The following is an 18340-nucleotide window of genomic DNA, read 5'->3' on the forward strand; positions in this document are numbered from 1 at the left end:
AAAGCAATTTATCCAATTTCTCCCCATCTTTTGTGTGTCCCTATTCTTTTTTATCACTTCATATTATCTAGTCAGTTTTTACTTTGCCCCCATGATGTCTATAGACAATGAGATTTGCTAACACAGAGCCTGATGGAGCAGCTTGCTGTTGATGCCAGAGGTTTCTGTGGGATATTGCTGCTTCCCTTCACCTGTCTTCCCAGTAATGTAGTTTTCATCTGTGTGTTAGTCATTCTGGGGTTATATTCATCCTCTTCTGCTGTAATGTACATAATTTGTTCAGATAGTTTGAGGTGAGCTGCTGGGCTCCCAAAGAGCCAATTGTGTTGGGGCTTGGCTGGGAGGGAGTTACCAAGCCATAGCTAGCATTTAGGTCATCTGTGAGAAGCTCTATTAATTACACTCAGAGTAGTTTAAATAAGTTCAGTGAGAAACCTGAGCAAGGTAGCAGTGTGTTTGGGTTACAAGAACAATTCACTCACAAATAACTTTCTGAGTGCTCCTGCTGATGATTTCACTCGCTGTGCAAGGCAAATCTAGGCTGCGCAGATCTAATCTTTCCCATGCCCTTTTCCACTACAAGAAAATGACTTTCGATAGGGCAGTCCTACCAGTTTAAGACCGTTCTGCAGAAGTACAAAGTGTCAGGCGTTTTGTGATTGATTTTGTTAATATCTTTATGGAAAGTATGAATCAGAATAGCATGGGAAATAAGATTGTATTTTAATTCACTGAGTATAGTGGTGGGTTGAATTTGCACAAGGCTTAGGAGCTCAGCTAATTTTTACAATACTGCAAACACTGTATGATAAGCATTTCAAAAGGATGCTCGCAAAACAGAAGAAATGCATCTTGTAATGAACACCTAAGCTGTTTAAATTTCCTTATAGATAAGTAAATAGATGATACGTGTAGATCAGGCACTTTTCCTGAGAAGAAAGGCAAGTGCAGCTCTTTGATGCTAGAATATAAATACCAGATTTTTCTTTATTAGAAGACTGCTTCAATCAACTGCTACTTTAGACTGGGGAAAAAGAATTAAAAAAAAAAAAAAAAGTTTAAAGATTTTTATATAAGGTTTTAGAGCATGTAGACTAATCAAGGTGTCAACTGATGAGGTGTCCTTGGAAGGCAGAGGGCTTTTGTTCCTTAAAAGTTCCGCTATTTGCACTTCTTCATGTGTTTTTCATGCTTTTTCTCCCCCAGCTTTCATTACAGTGCTTCCACACTTGGGTCTCCTGTGCCACTGCATCCACCCCCCTTTATTATTTCTGCCCCCCCTCCTTATATTCTAGGTTCCTGCCCTCCTCGCTTGTGCTTTTCGTACTTCGGTCCTTAAATTGCCCGTAAGAGTGAGGTCATCCAGTGCAAGGAGGCTTTTGTGGGAAGATGAAGCACACTGGGAGATGAGCAGGAGTGCTTTCCTTTTTGTGCCTCCTTTCTTCTCTTTCTAGCCCCCACCTCTTCAGCGAGGAGCAGAAGGAGAGGCCGCTTGCTTCGAGCTGCACGCTGGTGCAGCCTCCCGTTGCTCTTCACTTTGAAACCGACGGATGCTGATAAGAAATGCAGATGTTTAAAAATGTCTTAAATAACTGACAGTGTTTTTAGGCCAGCTTATTATTTACTTGTAGATGGAAATTTTCTTTTCCTTCAAAGTTTCGTGCTCATGGAACATCCAAAACTGGAAGCTAAAAATATTGCTTTATATAGAAACATTTCACTCCCAGCCCAGCTGTGCACTTTAGCCAATCGGATGAATTCTTTCTATATTAGATTATGCTAGGAGTAATAAATATAACTGAGGGTAGTGGCATATAAAAACCTTGAGAGACATAATATCCACTGTACATACTGGAAATCTTAGCAGATTTGTGAGGATACTCCTGGGAGGTAGGCTTGGGCTAGAGCCTTGATTTTGTAGAAGACATGGTTCTTGGGAATCAGTGAAGCAGTAAGTATTGTAAGGAAATTAAGACTGCAAATTGCAAGCGTATATCTGTAAATACAGACTTCTGTGCAAAGGCAAACATCTAAGAATAATGTATTTTAACCGAGCTAATTTCAGCAGTAGTAGTTATCTTCAGTAAACTTGTGGAATAAGTACTGTTTCTTCTAAAACAGATTTGTTTTTTAATCATCAGTATATTGGAGGAAATCACGTTGGTCTCAGTATTTCTCAGACCTTCCTGGTCCTGTGTCTATGTATGCTTTATCTGTTGTTTCATTTTTATTTTAATTATAATTTTATTAATCTACAGCTACCTCTCTTTCTCGTTGTAATATATGCTCTTATCTACAACTGGCTTAATTTAGTAATATGCAGTGGATACCTGGTTCTTCGGTGCAGCATGTCTGTTTAATTTTTCTGTAATTTGGGGTATATACGTTTCATTTACTTGAAACTGTCTTTTTCCATTCCTCATAACATTTTCTTCTTAAAATTTTCATGTTCACTGACAATAGCAAGTATCCAGAATATTGCTGTGCAGGAATTGAATTTGACTTCATGTTGCTCCTGGAGGCATAAAAATATTATCCTAGGTTTATTTTGGTCCCCATTACTGTAAAGATGAAAATGATTAGTTATGAACACTTTGGGTAAAACTTCGCATAATGAGTTAATACAATACAAATGCTTGGCAGTTTGTGACTGCTTTCATACTCATTTTCTTAATTATAATGTCAATTTTAAAAAATGCATTTCGGCAAAGCTAGTTGATCAGCTTTCTCTTTTTGCTCAAAAGACAGATAGTTTGGAGTCTTTCTTTACCAAAATAAGTACTTATTTGACACTGCAGGAGCAGGTATTTAGAACCTAACAAGGAGAGTATTACACTGTGTTGCTGAATGCTTACTGATATGCAATAGCAGATGATTTGCTATTTTAAAATGCTTTATTTTCAAAGCACCGAGCAGCAAGGTAATGGTTGCCTGTTGAACACACAGCTGCTTTCGTCTTTCACTTCAGTTACTTGTAAATGTACTAAATGGCAACTTTTAGCATTGTGTAGTATTAAACAATTTCATGTACTTGATTTATTGATGTTTCTGTTATAATCTGTATTGCACTGTCTGCGTTGCTGTGAAGCAGAGGTGTGCTGTTGTTATTGTTGTCATCAAAAATATCTTCCCTAAACTGTTCATTTCATTATATTGTTCTAGTAAAAGCTGTAAAATACTAAAAATAAAATTAAAAAAAAAAATCCAACCTCAGTCATGACTAAGTAAGTTTCAGTACTATAAAAAGTACTGTAGAAATGGGAAGGCTGTTTGGAGTCAGTGAGTATGTTCTGGAAGTTGCTGGCAGCACAGATGCATCCCCACAGGAGAACAGAGTTATTAAATATTATCGTATATTGTTATATATATTATCATATAGATGATATGACTGATTTCTCAAAGATCGAGGGAGATTAAATGCAAGGGTTGTCACTAGGCTGCTTGGGTGGCTAGGAAGGATTGCCTTCCTAGGATGTGCAATGGAAATGCAGATAGAGAAAAGAAGAGGAAAACCTGAAAGGAACCAGCCAAAAAAGAGCATGGATAAATGCTTTTCATTTTTTGCAGAGGGGGATTTTGGTTAATTCAAACTCATATCAAAGCCATGAAAACTAGCAAACTCCACTGTATGAAAAAGGAGATCTTTTTTTTCCCCTCCTGGTCCTGTGGTTGAAATGTCTGCCATGCAAAAGAACCTACTCTACTGTTGCTAACTAACCAGATTGCCTGACTTGCTAGCATGTTTGAAAATACCATCTGATTTTCCCTCTTCTCAGCTTCACCAAACAGGATGCTTTAATCACAAACTTTACCATCTTTCCCTAATGTGGACAGAGCTTTGTACCTTTTGCACCTTCCTCTGACTCGGAGTGAGGTTTTGCAAGCTATTTTCCTTCTGTGTCTTTATCACAGTATTTTGCATCCAAGCTACCAGTATGGTGAAACCGTACTGATACTATTCACCATTCATATTACCTTTCAGTGATGAAGCCCTGTTAAGAAATGTATTCTTCCCATCACGGTCCCTTTCAGTGGCTCCTTGGTCTTGTGTTGCCATTTGCCCCTCTTAGTTACGCTGGTGTGAGACTTTCAAAGATGAAAATAACTCCTTTAAAACAAAATAAAAACTTGACCTGAATCATTTCATCAGCAGAGTTGACTGGGGGGGTGAAATACAGAGCAGTGACTGGGACGAGGGGCTGGGAAGGGGAGGGAGAGATGAGCACCTTAGGCTGGGTTTGCATGCCAGAGCCAACCTGCTGCACGATGAAGTCTCCTGCCCTGTCAGAAGAGAGAGGAAGATGCCTCTGAAGGCCTCCAGAGGGAGATGCTATCCACCTACGGTTAGGTGCCTCAGCTTTAAAGAGAATTCAGAATAAAGTTTATAGTATTAGTTTATAGTAATTAAGATTACCATTAAATCCTGTAGCAGCTACTGCAGCTCCATCATTTTCCAGAAAAAAAGTCTAAAATTACATTGATTTCCTATGAAAAAATGTGTAGAAGGTACCAAATCCTAATAATCAAATAAGAACACCTAGTGTAACGTTATGATGCAACATTTCACTGCTTCTCAAATTCAGATATTCCTATTTATAAACTCCAAATTCCATGTCCCTAAATGTATGCGAAACAGGGAATATGTTTTATTTTTCATCTGCGCAGCTCTGTGTCGATATCCAGATTGCTATTTAAGGAAATAAACTGTAAAGTAAGGCAAAACAGCTAAAAATAGGAACCACTAACTAATACACGCTCATCCAAATAGAACATGTGGAAAACTTCCGTTGAGCATGCTGGAGATTAGTTTTACTAAAAAAGAAATATGTTAAACTGGGGATAAACACAGCCTTTTAACAGAAGAGGAGAGCGACGTCAGCCTGGTAGTTCTAAAACTAGAAAGGAAATCAGGAGAGGAAAAGGGAGGTTTGTGCAGCCCGCGTAGTGAACATGATCTGGCTCAGAAATAATCTGGGAAAACTTGGGAAAACAGAGACAAGTCAGAAAAAACCCGCGATGTTTGCTCAGGGATTCTGTAAGCCCCCTTGGCTGTTCCTCTATCGCTCTCATTTTCATGCAGTCTTAGCCCAAAGTGCATGGCTTAAACGGTGGAGCTCCAGTCGAGTGACTTGAATTTGGTAAATGGGAAATAAAGTTGAGATTTTATGATGCCTGTACAACTGCACCGTCAGAGCAAATACTTCAATTCCCCTTCGTATGGTTTTTGCACACTTTTTTTGATCCTTTTTTTTTTTTGGTCCAAATATTTTCATCTACATATAGCATTTTTTCCCACACATGAGCAGAAGTAATTTTTTGGACTATTAAATCTAATTATGAATGTTCAGATCAGGAAATGATCTGTTTTGAAATTGGATTGTGAAAAAGAGTAGGTAAAAGTAGATAAAATGGGCTAGAAGTGAGTAAGAGGGGAAGGTGCGAGCTGACCTCGCGCTGTTGGTTATTGCAGCTGGGCGAGCGCTGGAAGAAAGGCACTGCACCAGGAAGTGCAAACAATTATTTGGAGAGCAAGAGTTGTGTGGGAAGGGGAACGGAGTCCAATCTTTCTGCTTCATTTATTCCAAGCACTGAAATTTGTACAAAGGCCTGGTTTAACTGGTCTGTCACTCGAGCAATGGTGAGGTTAAAATTTCCATCAAAATAATACACTATTTAGGCAAGGGCGTAGTTTCCAATATCTTGAATTTTGCTGCTAATTTAGTACATGGTTTAATAAGCATACCTTCTTATTTCAGGACTCCTGATAATATAAGTATTCTTCATCACTAGGTTCAGTTCAGCATGTATAAAGGCAGACAGATTTGGAGAAACAAGAGAAAATATTTTTCTTTTTTCCTGCAGTTTTAATATCCCCATTCTTTCAGAAACCTATTTTTGAAAGCTTTTCATAGGATATTGACATATGTGCCTTCAGTGGAACGTTTTCAGCTTGCATGTGACATAAAACATGAGGAAGCTTATTTTGTAAATTGAGAAAAAAAAATGCAGATTAGATAACACTTACACATTGAGCAGAAGATGTTTGGGGACCGGGATGTTTTATTTCTAATGTGATTTTTTTTTTTTCCAAATTTAAAATCTGTCCTAACCAGATTACCAAGGACTGTTTGCTTAGTCATCTAGAAGGAAAACACCTGCATGCATGGGACCATATATATGGTAACTGTACCTTAAAATTCATGTAGTGTCCAAGCATTTTGCCATTTATGACATTCTGATGAACCAAACTCAACTATTTGATAGCACTGATCAATTAAAAATAAAAGAAAAAGAAAAAAAGAAACAAATCTCTTAGGATAGAGTTATAGAATTGAGAGTGTTTACAAATTGTAAAAAAATGTGATAAACGGATGCTATCGAAAACCAATATCTTGTAGGAAATAAAGCGAGACAGGGAACTCTTGCTATTTGTTGTGATTACTCTGATTTAATAATTATGACTGTTTCCATGTTAATTCAGAAAACAGATGTTAAAATGATGAGAAATAAGCCGTTGTTATGTTTTGCCAGTTCTCTTGCAAATTTTTTGTTCAACTTTTGCAAGTAAGTCCCAGTGCAGTTGGTGGAAACTGAGATCAACTGAGTTGGTAGAGCTGAGATTAAGCCCTCAGACTGCACTTGAGTTTCCTGAAGGCACGATACCGATGTGTGAAATTCCGCATCTAGGAGATGTTGATGGTAGCCCTTCTGTCTCCCTTTCTTTCTCTTTCTGCCACACTTCTGGTGTGGGAATGCTGCTGAATTCATCAGATGGTGTAGTGAATTTGAGATAACCTGATACTACTGTACCCTTTCCCCAGATCCACTGGCTATTTACCTTTATTTTAGTTATTTGTTTATTTATACCCTATTTTTTTGCTTCTCATCTTCCTCCACCTACTGTCTGTGATGAGTAGTAAGGATTCACTGTTGTCATCTAATGACACATGGAATAAAAAGACAATGTTTTCAAAGAAATATGTGATTTTAAAGGATAGTGTGATGCAGGGGTAGCATCCGAGAGCTCCATTTTCTTCAAGCATAAGTAATACTTAAAGCTGATATTCCTTGTATTTGTAAGCACTTTAGTTTTGACATTTTTGTCATATGTTTTTAATTAAATATATGGTTTAAAATTTTTGTTTTAAATATATTTAACAATTGAATAAAGTAATATGGTATAGCAACTGAGAGAGAAACAGAGGCCAGTGAGTAATCCCAGTAAGTCACAAGAGGAAGGGTTTTCCTTTGTTTCAACTGATTTGCGAATACTCACTTCCATAAATTTCTAAGCCATGATTTTGGAATTAATCAGGGTCTTTGGAGGCAGGAAAACAGTGGAGTAGCTCTCTTTATTTCTACACTACAGAGTCACTATAGAGCAGCTATCAGGAAAAGGGGACTGGAAATAAGAGTTGGTGACTGTCCTCTACTGCAGTAACAGCTAACAGTCCAAATTTTATCCTGTATATCTGATTCTCTTCAGGCAAACTTAATCTTAATTTTGGGATGCAAATTTTGAGTAAAACACGTATCTGAGATTTTGTGTACACATATACAAATATATATACATACATACATGTGTGTTAATATATACAAAACCTGCATACAAATGTACATACTTTTTGGATATATCTGCATATTTTTGATATCTTGTTTATATATATACATACGTAGCATTTATACATTTTTATACATATACGCTCTTTACACAGATGCATATATGTGTGCATATATATATCTGTACACACTAGGTGTGTAAATTTCATACACGGAAATTTTTAGGAATTTTGGACAGATGCACAGTTGGAGGTAGTTTTGATGTCGTGTTTTCCCCACTGTTTTTTCACCCCAAAAGCCATTGAGGTGAATCAACATGCAGTGGCATCCCTGCTTTATCTCAAAGAGAAGAAAATTGTTTGGACATTAATGCTGGTTTTAAAGGCCACGTCTTCATTGCAGCTTTTAAACAGACGTGTAATTGGTGGATAGGGCTGGCTGCTTTCTGTCAATATTCTGTTAGTTACCCCAGCTGCTAGCTGGCAGTATCTTCTGCATCGTGGTTGTTTTCTAATTATCCATTTCCAGTGTCCTCTCTTTTAATTTAATTTAATTTGGCTTTCTGTGTGTGCGTGTGTGGTTAGGACCAAATTAGTACCAGTGGAGCTTCCCCCTAAGTTTCTTAGTTTTGCTTGTAGGTGCATGTATTTTGGTACATTAATTCTTCTGCTTAGTACTCAGTAATAACTCATTTCCCCCCAATTCTTTTTGTTGGGGGCATAACTAGTTACTTAAGATAGTATGAGAGTACAGGGCTAACTTTTCCCTCGAGTCTGGTAGGGAAAGAGTGAACAGTATCATGGATTTAAATGGTGTTACTGTGAGAACTGTGATGCTGTCAATTCATTGTAAGAAAATATTAAAACCATTAAAGAGGGTCTGAGAGCAAATGCCTTTTCTTAAACAATCTGCCGATGAATACATATACAAGATCCAGTGAAGGAGTCAGTGGAGTAATCAGACTGGTAAGAGGATGTTTCCTTTTCATACTTGATTTAGGCATCTCAAATAATTTTATGACATATGATGTTAGAAAATGTAAGACTTTTAACGTAGTGTAGTTGCCTGGTTGCTAATGCAGTGCTCCACCATGATCCATCCAACTTAACTATTCTTCATAGTTTTGCATTATGCCTGTTTTCCTTTACAATACCTCTACCTCCAGCCCTCAATCCTCTCCAAAACTGGTTGTGCATGATGTTAAAAAAAATATATGTAAAACTCGATCTGATCACTATAATCAATTGCTCTTGGGATTTTTTTCAAATTTAAATTTGCTTTGCAATATATTCTGGATAGTGTGAGAAGATCATTTTTGTTGTACATTTTCCATCATCTAATTTAACTTTATTTTGCTCATAGTTTGCTTAATTGTTACACTAATAATTTTTAGAGAGAAAAATTTAAAAACATGGTTTTATATGTGCATATTTTTGTTTGATTTTTGTGATGTTATGTTAGGAACTGTAAGTACACAAGCCTTTAGCAGTAGTCAGAGATGGTTCACCTTGTTTTTGCAACTTTATATCTGTATATCTGTCCCATAATTTAAATTTTGTCTGAAAAGCTAATGGAGCTATATAATTCTCTTTAATTTGCTAGAGGGTTTTTATGCACTGAGATTGCAATTAAGGCATATTAGTCTTAGGTCAAAAAGAGGTGTATCTTTAATAACCATAAATTTTGAAATTATGTATTATTTGTTATTTGTATTATTATGAATTATTTATGTATTATTTGTTTTTCAGTTTAATCTCTTACTTAAATTGAAATGTGCTGCTGAAATGTAATTGAAAACTTTTAGGGATTAAAAAACTTTGTTTTATCAGGAGGTATTACTACTTGCAATAGGCTTTAGAACATTTTAACATAAAAGTTCAGGCATCAGTCTGTTGCCTCTACTTCTTTAGCAGAGGACAGATATACTAAATCCTGGTAGAAAATTAACTGAAAACTAAACTTGAACATCTCCTTCGATGTTTTCTCTTTTCTATAGAAGGAAAACCAACCTATTAAAAACAGACAAGTTCAATGTAAAAATTTCTTCCCATTAGTAGTTAGTACATCTTAATTAAAGTGAAAGTGAGTTTTTCTCCCTCCTGCTTGGTCTCCTGCCTCAGAGACTTTTTCCAATGTAGGGTTGCATTGCTAGTTATCTTCAGTTTTAGCAGTGGAAAAGAGTTAACAAGCAATAAAGCTGTTTGTTACTAAGCAGAGTGATTACTTGGAGAGAGCTCAAGTTAACACTTTCATCAATATTTATATTCTTATATCTCCCATACACCCTAGAAGCCCAGGGACCCACAATATCAGTTGTAATTCGTGGGATTTGTAGATACTTAAAAACTTGAAAAAAATGATTTGTGTTATCTGAAATTGGTAGTCAAAAAATGATTTAAACAGAACTTTGGATGCCTAAAATGTTTGCCATAAATCTGTTCATATATGAATTTTCAACTGCTTTGGAAACTTGAAAACAGTCCTTGGGTACAAGAGTTTAAGGAATGATCTACTTCTCAGTTGTCTCCTGTATTAGTCTTGTGTCTTTCTTCTATCTTACATTTATACAAGCAACAGATACTTTAACCTAACAAATGATAGGTAGCATCTGCAGAAAAGTCATCCCTATAATATTAACATGACATTTTTTCCTTAGGAAAAGTGCATGTTTAAATTGCTGAAATAATCTATTCAAACAGGCATATTTTTAAAATTCATTTCTGCTCACTGATGATCGGTGATTATTTTGCATATCATTCCTCTGATATGCATGTTTTTTTTTTAAATGTCAGATTGATGTTTGGGTAGAGAAGCTGCTTGTAAATATAGAGAGACATAAAAATGTAAATTCTAGAATGATAGAAAAAACTATTTTTAAAATGCTGCTTTAATGTTTCAATGATTTACTTTGAGGAACAAACACTTCATTTTTAAACATCCTGCTAGATGCAACTTTTACCAAAACTTTCTAGTTTTTTACAGTCCAAAAAGCTAGCCTGTAACTCTTTTTGTGCATCTCCTCATTGCTTTTGTATGCTGACTGTACACATACCTTCTCCTTACAGGACACAACCATATTTCTGTGTTGTGAGGGTATGGGAAGGCTGACATATTTCATAAACTTGCCTGAAGTGATCTGGAGCATGAGATTAAAGGCTGAATGTCTCCAATAGAAGGAGCATTTGACTTTCTTGACTTCATTAGACATGTGACTGAAGACTGTACATTTTGAAAAGAGATTTAAATTGCGTTGCTTTAAATAGTCAATCCATCAGCTTATTTGCTCAGCCTGTGTAATATTTCCAGTGAAGAAAAAGTATAAGAAATCAGTGGATCTGTTTTTTGTTGTTGTTGACCAAGTTAACCTGAGATTTCCAACTCTTCAGAAATAATCAATGTGGATATTTTATAGATGCCAGATAAATGCTAATGATTTTTTTCTTAACCATAATTCACATTTATTTAATTTAAGCACCGAAGCTCATATAGAACAGCATAAAGTGCTCCTTTCTTCAGAAAGGTCTGAGTTAGTTCTGCTAATTGTGTGTGTGTATGTTTTTGTGGGTGACCGTGATCTTTTCCTCTTCTTGCTCTTTCCGTATTTTCCATTAACCCTAAAATGTGTGAATTAACATAGGTCCTTCCTTCTGAAACTGTAAATGCCTAAGATAGAACAACAGCTCACAGCTGTTGTTGGCAATCTGCTGAGACCTGACTGCTAAGATATATAAGTACTATTTCAGCAGCTTGAGTCCCAATCTTAAAACACTTTAATAAAGAAGCAGAATGTGAGAAATAAGTGCTTTGAGCCTGCTGTTCCCTATTTAGATTATGGAGTATATTCCTTATTTCTTTCCAAAGGGAGGAACCAGCTGGGCAAGTTAGAAGAAAAGATGAGTGGACATATTGATGTAATAATGTATACATGCAAAAATCCCAAGAGTATGTAAAACTACAGTGGATAGTAATAGATAGAGCCTAGGTCTTTATTCAGCCCCTTTTGTAGTGACTCTTATGCCTGCACTGGGTGCATAACCAAACCTCTTTTGCAATTCATATGTGGACAGAATTCTGCAAAAACAAGTCATCCACTTGGATTCTTGCAGTCAGGATTGACTTTCATCTGCTTTGATCAAAGTAAATCCCTAAGTTTACCTGTAACCAAAACCCTGGATCCAAACATGACATTTATAATTAGCTTTTGTGTTCATTAATGCTTTTTTGTTTTGTTTTGTTTTGTTTTTTCAACTAAGATAGTGTTTTTCAGGCAGAAAATCCAGCAGAAATTTGGTTAAGAATAAGTCTCCAGTAGTAGAAAATATATATTGGAGTTGTAACACAGAGAAAATTGGCAAAGAAGTGCACAGAAAAATAAGAAGTGTACAGGTTATGCTATTTAGTAACAGGGAAAAAAGGCAACATAGAAATGAGTCTAGAACAGAATAGAGAGGAAAAATGACAGACAGGTAATATTCATCTTACCTAATATTGAGCAGGTCATTTCCACTTTATAACCAGTGGAGAGAAGAGAACACTCTTAGGCTGATGTGTGACCTGTTTTTGGTGCCTGCTTTAGGATAAAGTGCATCAAATGGTAAAAAAGCCTTTTTTCCCACTGTCTGCACAGGTGGGCTAGGAACTGGCTGAGATGAAACCCCCAGTGGTGCCTCCTACCTGCATCAGCCTGCAAGGATAACAAAAGGGTATCAAAAAAAATGCTTCACTTACACAGGGTTTTTGTTGCATTGCTAAAGCCAAGCGTGTAGTATAATCACAGATAGGGCTCTGAATTACGAAGGAAACAGCCTAATGACTCACAAAATGAAACTCATTACAGGGAAAAGTCTTCTAGCCTCCAACAATAGGGAGAAACCTAATGAAGTGATGACAGAGGGTGAAATAACATTTTCCAACTTCATCTTTTTCACAGAGCTCATTCCATCCGTCCAAAAGAGGATCCAGCTGTACTCTTCCATGTGTTTACTAAGCCCATGCTGAAAGCACAGTTAAACTTCGAGCAGTTTTTTTTTTTTTTTTCTTGTGTGTGTTACGCTAGAGAAAGAGCCTGCGCCTTTTCCATGACTGAATAATCCACTGACTAATTTATTCTCGTGCTCAATTTGAAGGATAGCAGGTGGTTTCCTCTTGCATAGCATTCAGTTCTGCCGGGGCAGATTTACAAGGGGGACAAAGAACATGCAAGTCCTCTCTTTTGCCCCTGTTAGTGCATATATATCTGGGCACCACGTAGGAGAAGAGATATAGCAGTCCTCCACACCCACGTTGTATCTGCATCCCCGTGTCACCTCTGCACTTCCTATTACATCCCAGATTGGATTGTAGTGACAACTGAGAGCTTGATTGTGATTTTCAAAGACATTAGTGGTCCAAGACATAGCTGTGACAGAGACTGCCTTCTGTCTGTACTTAGAAAAATAATTTCATTCCTGTAGCTAATCAGACAGTGGGGGAAATGTATTCAAATTTCAAGCAGGACTTCATAGGCTAAGGATGTGCATTTTGTCCTGGTCCCAAGAGAATACTGGATGTGTGGAGGAATGCAGATGTACTTTCCCTTTTCAGTCATTAACAATACAGTGCTGGATGTTTTAGGACAATCTAATGGTGTATTGATGTTTCAGGGCAATTAATCTCCTGCAATTAAGAACCAAATCAGACCTGTTGAATGCATTTCAATAATGAATGTTTTGAAGGAATACTCCTCTGTGTGGATGCTACAATGCTAAAAGGATGATTTGGCAAGATCAGTGAAAACCAAACCATTCACTCAACTTTGAAAAAATTAGTCATAATCCTGTATAGTCTACATTTTTAAACTTTTAAAACATTCCTGATGTTGTTCTATTGAAAAAGAGGGGCTGCTTTTTCACTGGGTCTAATATTTTGAGCCCCAGAACAAGGAGATTTCAGTGTTGTAAGTTACGGAGAGTGTGGGGACTTTTTTTTTTTTTTCCCCCACAGTTGTTTGAAGCTGCATTATAGGATATTTTCCACAGAAACCTCCATGAAGATTTCTTTATACAGCTTACTTTGTAGTTCAACACTTAAGATTGAAATTGTGATGGTTTTCTCTGACAAGGGCTGTGATTTTGGTAGCTACCATTGCAGAGGATCTTTCTTCTCTCTAGCTCTGAGCTGGTTCCCTCTTGTTACCAGGCTATATCATTGGGAAAAAGGACGTATGAAAAACATGATACAGCCTCAGGCAACATTATTTTGATTGCACATAGTTTGTAGACCAGGAAGAGTGTGGGATGGAAAAGGAAGAAATGAGGTCAACTTTGCCCAGATGTGGAAGTATCATATCTCTGAGGTGAATGTGAGATTTGTGCATTTATCTGGTCTCTGGCTACTGCTGCTGACTGATGAACTACACTTCTAATTATTTTTTCAAGGGCACCAAGAGTCTGCGGTTGACGTCCTTTTATTCTAGGTTAGGTTGTCTAACACTTTTCATTATAAAAGCTTTTTGTACTCTATTATTTTTTTAAAGAACATTCTATTAACTCTATTATTTACTGCAGGTCTTTGGAATTCTGCAGAGATAACTACAAAGCCAAAAAAGTGCTTTTTCTTTGTTGCCTGAAATCCTATAGTGTTATTTTAGCTCAGTTACAAAAGATTGAAAACAGATACTCTTTTTTTCTCTTGTTGCTTTTGTTGCCTGCAGAATTTTGGCAGCTTGTCAAAATAATGCCTGAGCACAAATATTCTTATCAAAATCTGGTCCCACACTGCTGTCAGCAGCACACAGTGCACTACTGGGAAGGAGGGAGGGAGTAGTAACACTGGGGAAGAAGAAACTGCAAGAGGGACAGGTTTTTATTTCATAAGAAATGGCAAACAGAAGATGAACAGTGCTCCAGGCATTCAGCAAGGGTAGGAGGTAGCTACTGAGGCTGTAGTCTGTAGGTCCCATGTCTCACCTCATAGATCATCATGTGTGTGGAGAATGAAGCTGAAGAGTACGAGGACAGGTGGGCAGTTCTTAGGAGATAGATGAATGATATACAGCAGACACTGTGTATAAGCCTTGCTTCTTCTTTGCTTTTAAAGGATTACTTAAAGCCATTTTGGGTTGTATAGCCACTAAAATTGTAAGTCATCTGGCTTTGGATGCTATTTATGGCAGAACTGGGTTCTTATCACTTCTCCTGAAGTCCATGAGAACATTAAATGCTAAGTACATTTGTGATCCACAGGAATGAGCGATCTGCGAAGTGACTGGTGACAAGTTCTGAAGTTCTGCCCTCAGCTCTATCAGTGATTCACTGTCTGTATTTATAAAAGGAGAAAAGTATCATATTCTGATCCACAGGGTAGATAAGAAGATAATGTGGACTGATACTTGAATGGCATGATGGTGAGAAGTGTCTTACTGAAAGGAAATTAATAATTCTGAACCCAACATAAAGACTGGATGGCATGGCATATCCAGATGGTCAGGATAAAAATGAATACACCATTTTCTTGCTATTTGAGCACCTTATGTCCTACTCACTGACTTGAGTGAGGCTCCAGTGAGAAAAAATAGTGTCATTTTGTACTTACAGGGCTGAAAAAAAAAATAAATGCTTTACAGATCTAGATCATGATTGCTGAGCCAAACTAATCTGATTTTAGTTAGCTTTTGACTGCTTGACTTGGTCACTTAAAAAGTTTTTGATAAAAGTGATCTGATTGTATTTTTGAAATAAAGACAGAGCCAGTATAAATATTTGTTTCTTTGTTCGTCTTTTTCCCTGTGATTGTAAAATGCTTCTGCTGCTCCAAATAGTAACATTTGTGTTGATAATGATGATTGCCTAATTAGGGTTTTTAATTTCCTGCATGAAAAATGGGAGTGGTTTTTTATTTTGCTTGTTGTTGTTTTGTGTAAATAGCAAAGTGTTATGGAGTATAATTAGATATCTTATTCCAGGCAGCATCTTTGCTGTTTGGTTTTCTATAGTCTGTCCAGAAGTGGAAATTTTGCAGTTTGCAAGGGGATCATATGAGTCTTTCTCTCAGGCTTCTTCCAACTAAAACTGTTTACCAAGAAATTCTAGTAATAATTTTAGTAGGAAATTTTTCTATTTATAGTTCAGCTCTCTGTACTCCCGTGTTTTTTGTTGTTATGTTCCTAGAGAGCTGTAGGAATGAAAGAAAGTACATCTACCAAAGTATTCCTTATACAAGCTGCTTAACATACTATGTACAATATGGTGAATGTTTAAACAGGCTTATCATCTCCTATTTATTTTGAGAACATGATATTACCTGTCATTACCTGAGGTAAGAACACAACAGGAAAAAGCACTATTTATTCCTTGCTTGGAATTTTGGTAGTAATGAACAGCTTTTGGTCACAAAATCCTGACATAGTTGCTCCCAGTTTTGTGGAGAATGTGACTGGTGTCATTAGTTTAGCAATAGTATTTAGAATTAGAATAGTTAGTTCGGTATTAGTAATTAACTGGTTTAGTATTAGTATTAGAATACAGAGACATTGTCTGAGCAGCCAGGAATCGAGTTAGGAAAGCTAAAGCCCAGACATAATTGAATCTGGCCAGGGACATCAAGGGCAACAAGAAGAGCTTCTGCAAGTACCTCAAAGAAAAAAAGAAGACTATGGAAAATGTGGACCCTCTCCTGAAGGAAACAGGGGACCTGGTTACCCAAGACAGTGGAAAGGCCAAGGTACTGAATCCCTTTTTTGCCTCAGCCTTTACCAGCAAGACTGGCCTTCAGGAATCGCAGGTCCCAGAGGCCTGGCTGAAAGGCTGGGGCAAGGAAGATGTGCCTTTGGTGGAAGAGGATCAGGTCAGAGAATACCTGAGCAAATTGGACATTCCTAAGTCCATGTGTCCTGGTAGGGTGCACCCACAAGTGCTGAGGGAGCTAGCAGATGTGCTTGAACACTAGAGGAAACCAATTGTCACTCCTATCTGCTAAAAGGGCGAGAAGGAAGACCTGGGGAACTACAGGTTGGTCAGCCTCAGCTTGATCCCTGGGAAGATGACAGAACAGTTAATCCTGGAAACCCGTTCCAGGCACATGCAGGTGGAGAAAATCATCAGGAGTAGTCAGCATGGATTCACCAAGAGGAAGTCATGCCTGACCAACCTGATAAGCTTCTATTATGAAATCACCAGCCTGATGGATGAAGGGGAAGCAGCGAGTATTGTCTTCCTGGACTTCCATAAGGCCTTTGACCCCATGAGATCCTCATAGAGAAGGTGTTGAAGTATAGGCTGGATGAGCAGACAGTGAGGTGGACTGAAGACTGGCTGAATGGCCAGTGTAGTGGTCAGTGGTGCAACATCTGACTGGAGGCCAGTTATGAGCAGATTCCCCCAGGGGTCACTACTGGGTCCAGTCCTGTTTTACATCTGATAAGACAAGAGGAAATGGCCTCAAATTGCCCCAGGGGAGGTTTAGGTTGGGTATTAGGGGAAATTTATTTACTGAAATGGTTGTGCAGTGTTGGAAATAGGCTGCCCAGGGAAGTGGTTGAGTCACCATCCCCAGAGGTCTTCAGGAAACATGTATATGTAGAACTTAGTAGCATGGTTTAGTGGTGGAGTTGTCAGTACTAGTTTAAAGGTTGGACTAGATGATTTTAGAGGTCTTTTCCAACCTAAATGGTTCTATGATCTTTATTAGCAATCTGACTGATCGGGTAGAGTGCACCCTCAGTAGATTTGTAGATCACACAAAACATGAGGGAGTGGCTGACTTTCCACAGGGCCATGCTGCCCTAGAGAGGGATCTTGTCAGGCCAGAGAAGTGGGCTGACAAAAATCTCATGAAGACCAACAAGGAGAAATACAGAGCCCTGCAACTGGGGAGGAACAAGCCCAGGCACCAGGACAGGCTGGGGGAGGGGGACAGACACCCAGCTGGAAAGCAGCTCTGCAGAAAAGGGCCCAGGAGTCCTGGTAGACACCAGGTTGAACAGGAGTCAGCAACATATCCTTGACCCTAGGGAGGCTAATGGTGTTCTGGGCTGCATTAGACAAAGCATCACCAGCAGGTCAACAGAGATGGTCCTTCCCCTCTGCTCAGCAGTGGTGAGGCCACACCTGAAGTACTGTGTCCAGTTCTGGGTTCCCCAGTATAAGAGAGACCAGAACATACCAGAGAGAGTCCAACAAGGGCACTCAAGATGATCATTGGACTGGAGCACCTCTCCTGTGAGGAGAGGCTGGGATATCTGGGACTGCTCAGCCTGGAGAAGAGGATGCTCAAGGGGCAACTTATCAGTGTGTATAAATACCTGAAGGGAGGGTGCAAATAGGACGAATAATAGGACAGGCTCTTTTCAGTTGTGTTCAGTGCTGGGACAAGAAGCAATGGGCACAAACTGGCACATAGGAGTCTCCCCTGAGCATCAGGAAGCACTTCTGTACTGTGCAGGCAGCTGAGCTTTGGCCCAGGCTGCCCATAGAGGTTGTGGATTCTCCCTCCTTGGAGATCTTCAAAAGCCATGTGGACATGGTAGTGGTCCCACTGAGAAGGAATGTTCTCCCAGTCAGTGAAACTGTATATGGATGTCCAAACCTGTTTGACTGCTAAACCACCATTTATTGTTTCATGAGACTAAATTAGTTTATAAATAGTTCAGTAACTTAGTAGATAATAGGGACAACAAGAATGTTCCAAGAGCCTGAAGATGCCATGGGAGAAGAATTTTGTCTTTAGGTCTCTTGATTTCCTTGGTGATTTTTTTTTTTTAGTGTTATTGAGAGGACCAAAAACTTTTGATCTGATTTAAAAT

The 18340-nt window shown here is 38.1% G+C and overlaps 1 protein-coding gene across 8 annotated transcripts in view; it reads left to right on the forward strand.

The window, feature by feature from the left end:
* DGKH (diacylglycerol kinase eta) overlaps positions 1-18340 on the forward strand; it is a 176990-nt gene that overhangs the window by 27549 nt on the left and 131101 nt on the right. For 2 of the 8 annotated variants that reach the window (XM_080554955.1, XM_080554959.1), the window contains exon 3: positions 1455-1951. The exons of 5 other annotated variants lie outside the window; for them this stretch is intronic. The gene's annotated coding sequence lies outside the window, so the exon portion shown is untranslated. Of the gene's footprint in view, positions 1-1454; positions 17341-18340 lie in introns of all 8 variants that reach the window. One more of the 8 variants, XM_080554966.1, reaches the window with a different exon arrangement.

Source organism: Anser brachyrhynchus (assembly GCF_964034855.1).
Source record: "Anser brachyrhynchus genome assembly, chromosome: 1".
NCBI classification, from domain to species: domain Eukaryota; kingdom Metazoa; phylum Chordata; class Aves; order Anseriformes; family Anatidae; genus Anser; species Anser brachyrhynchus.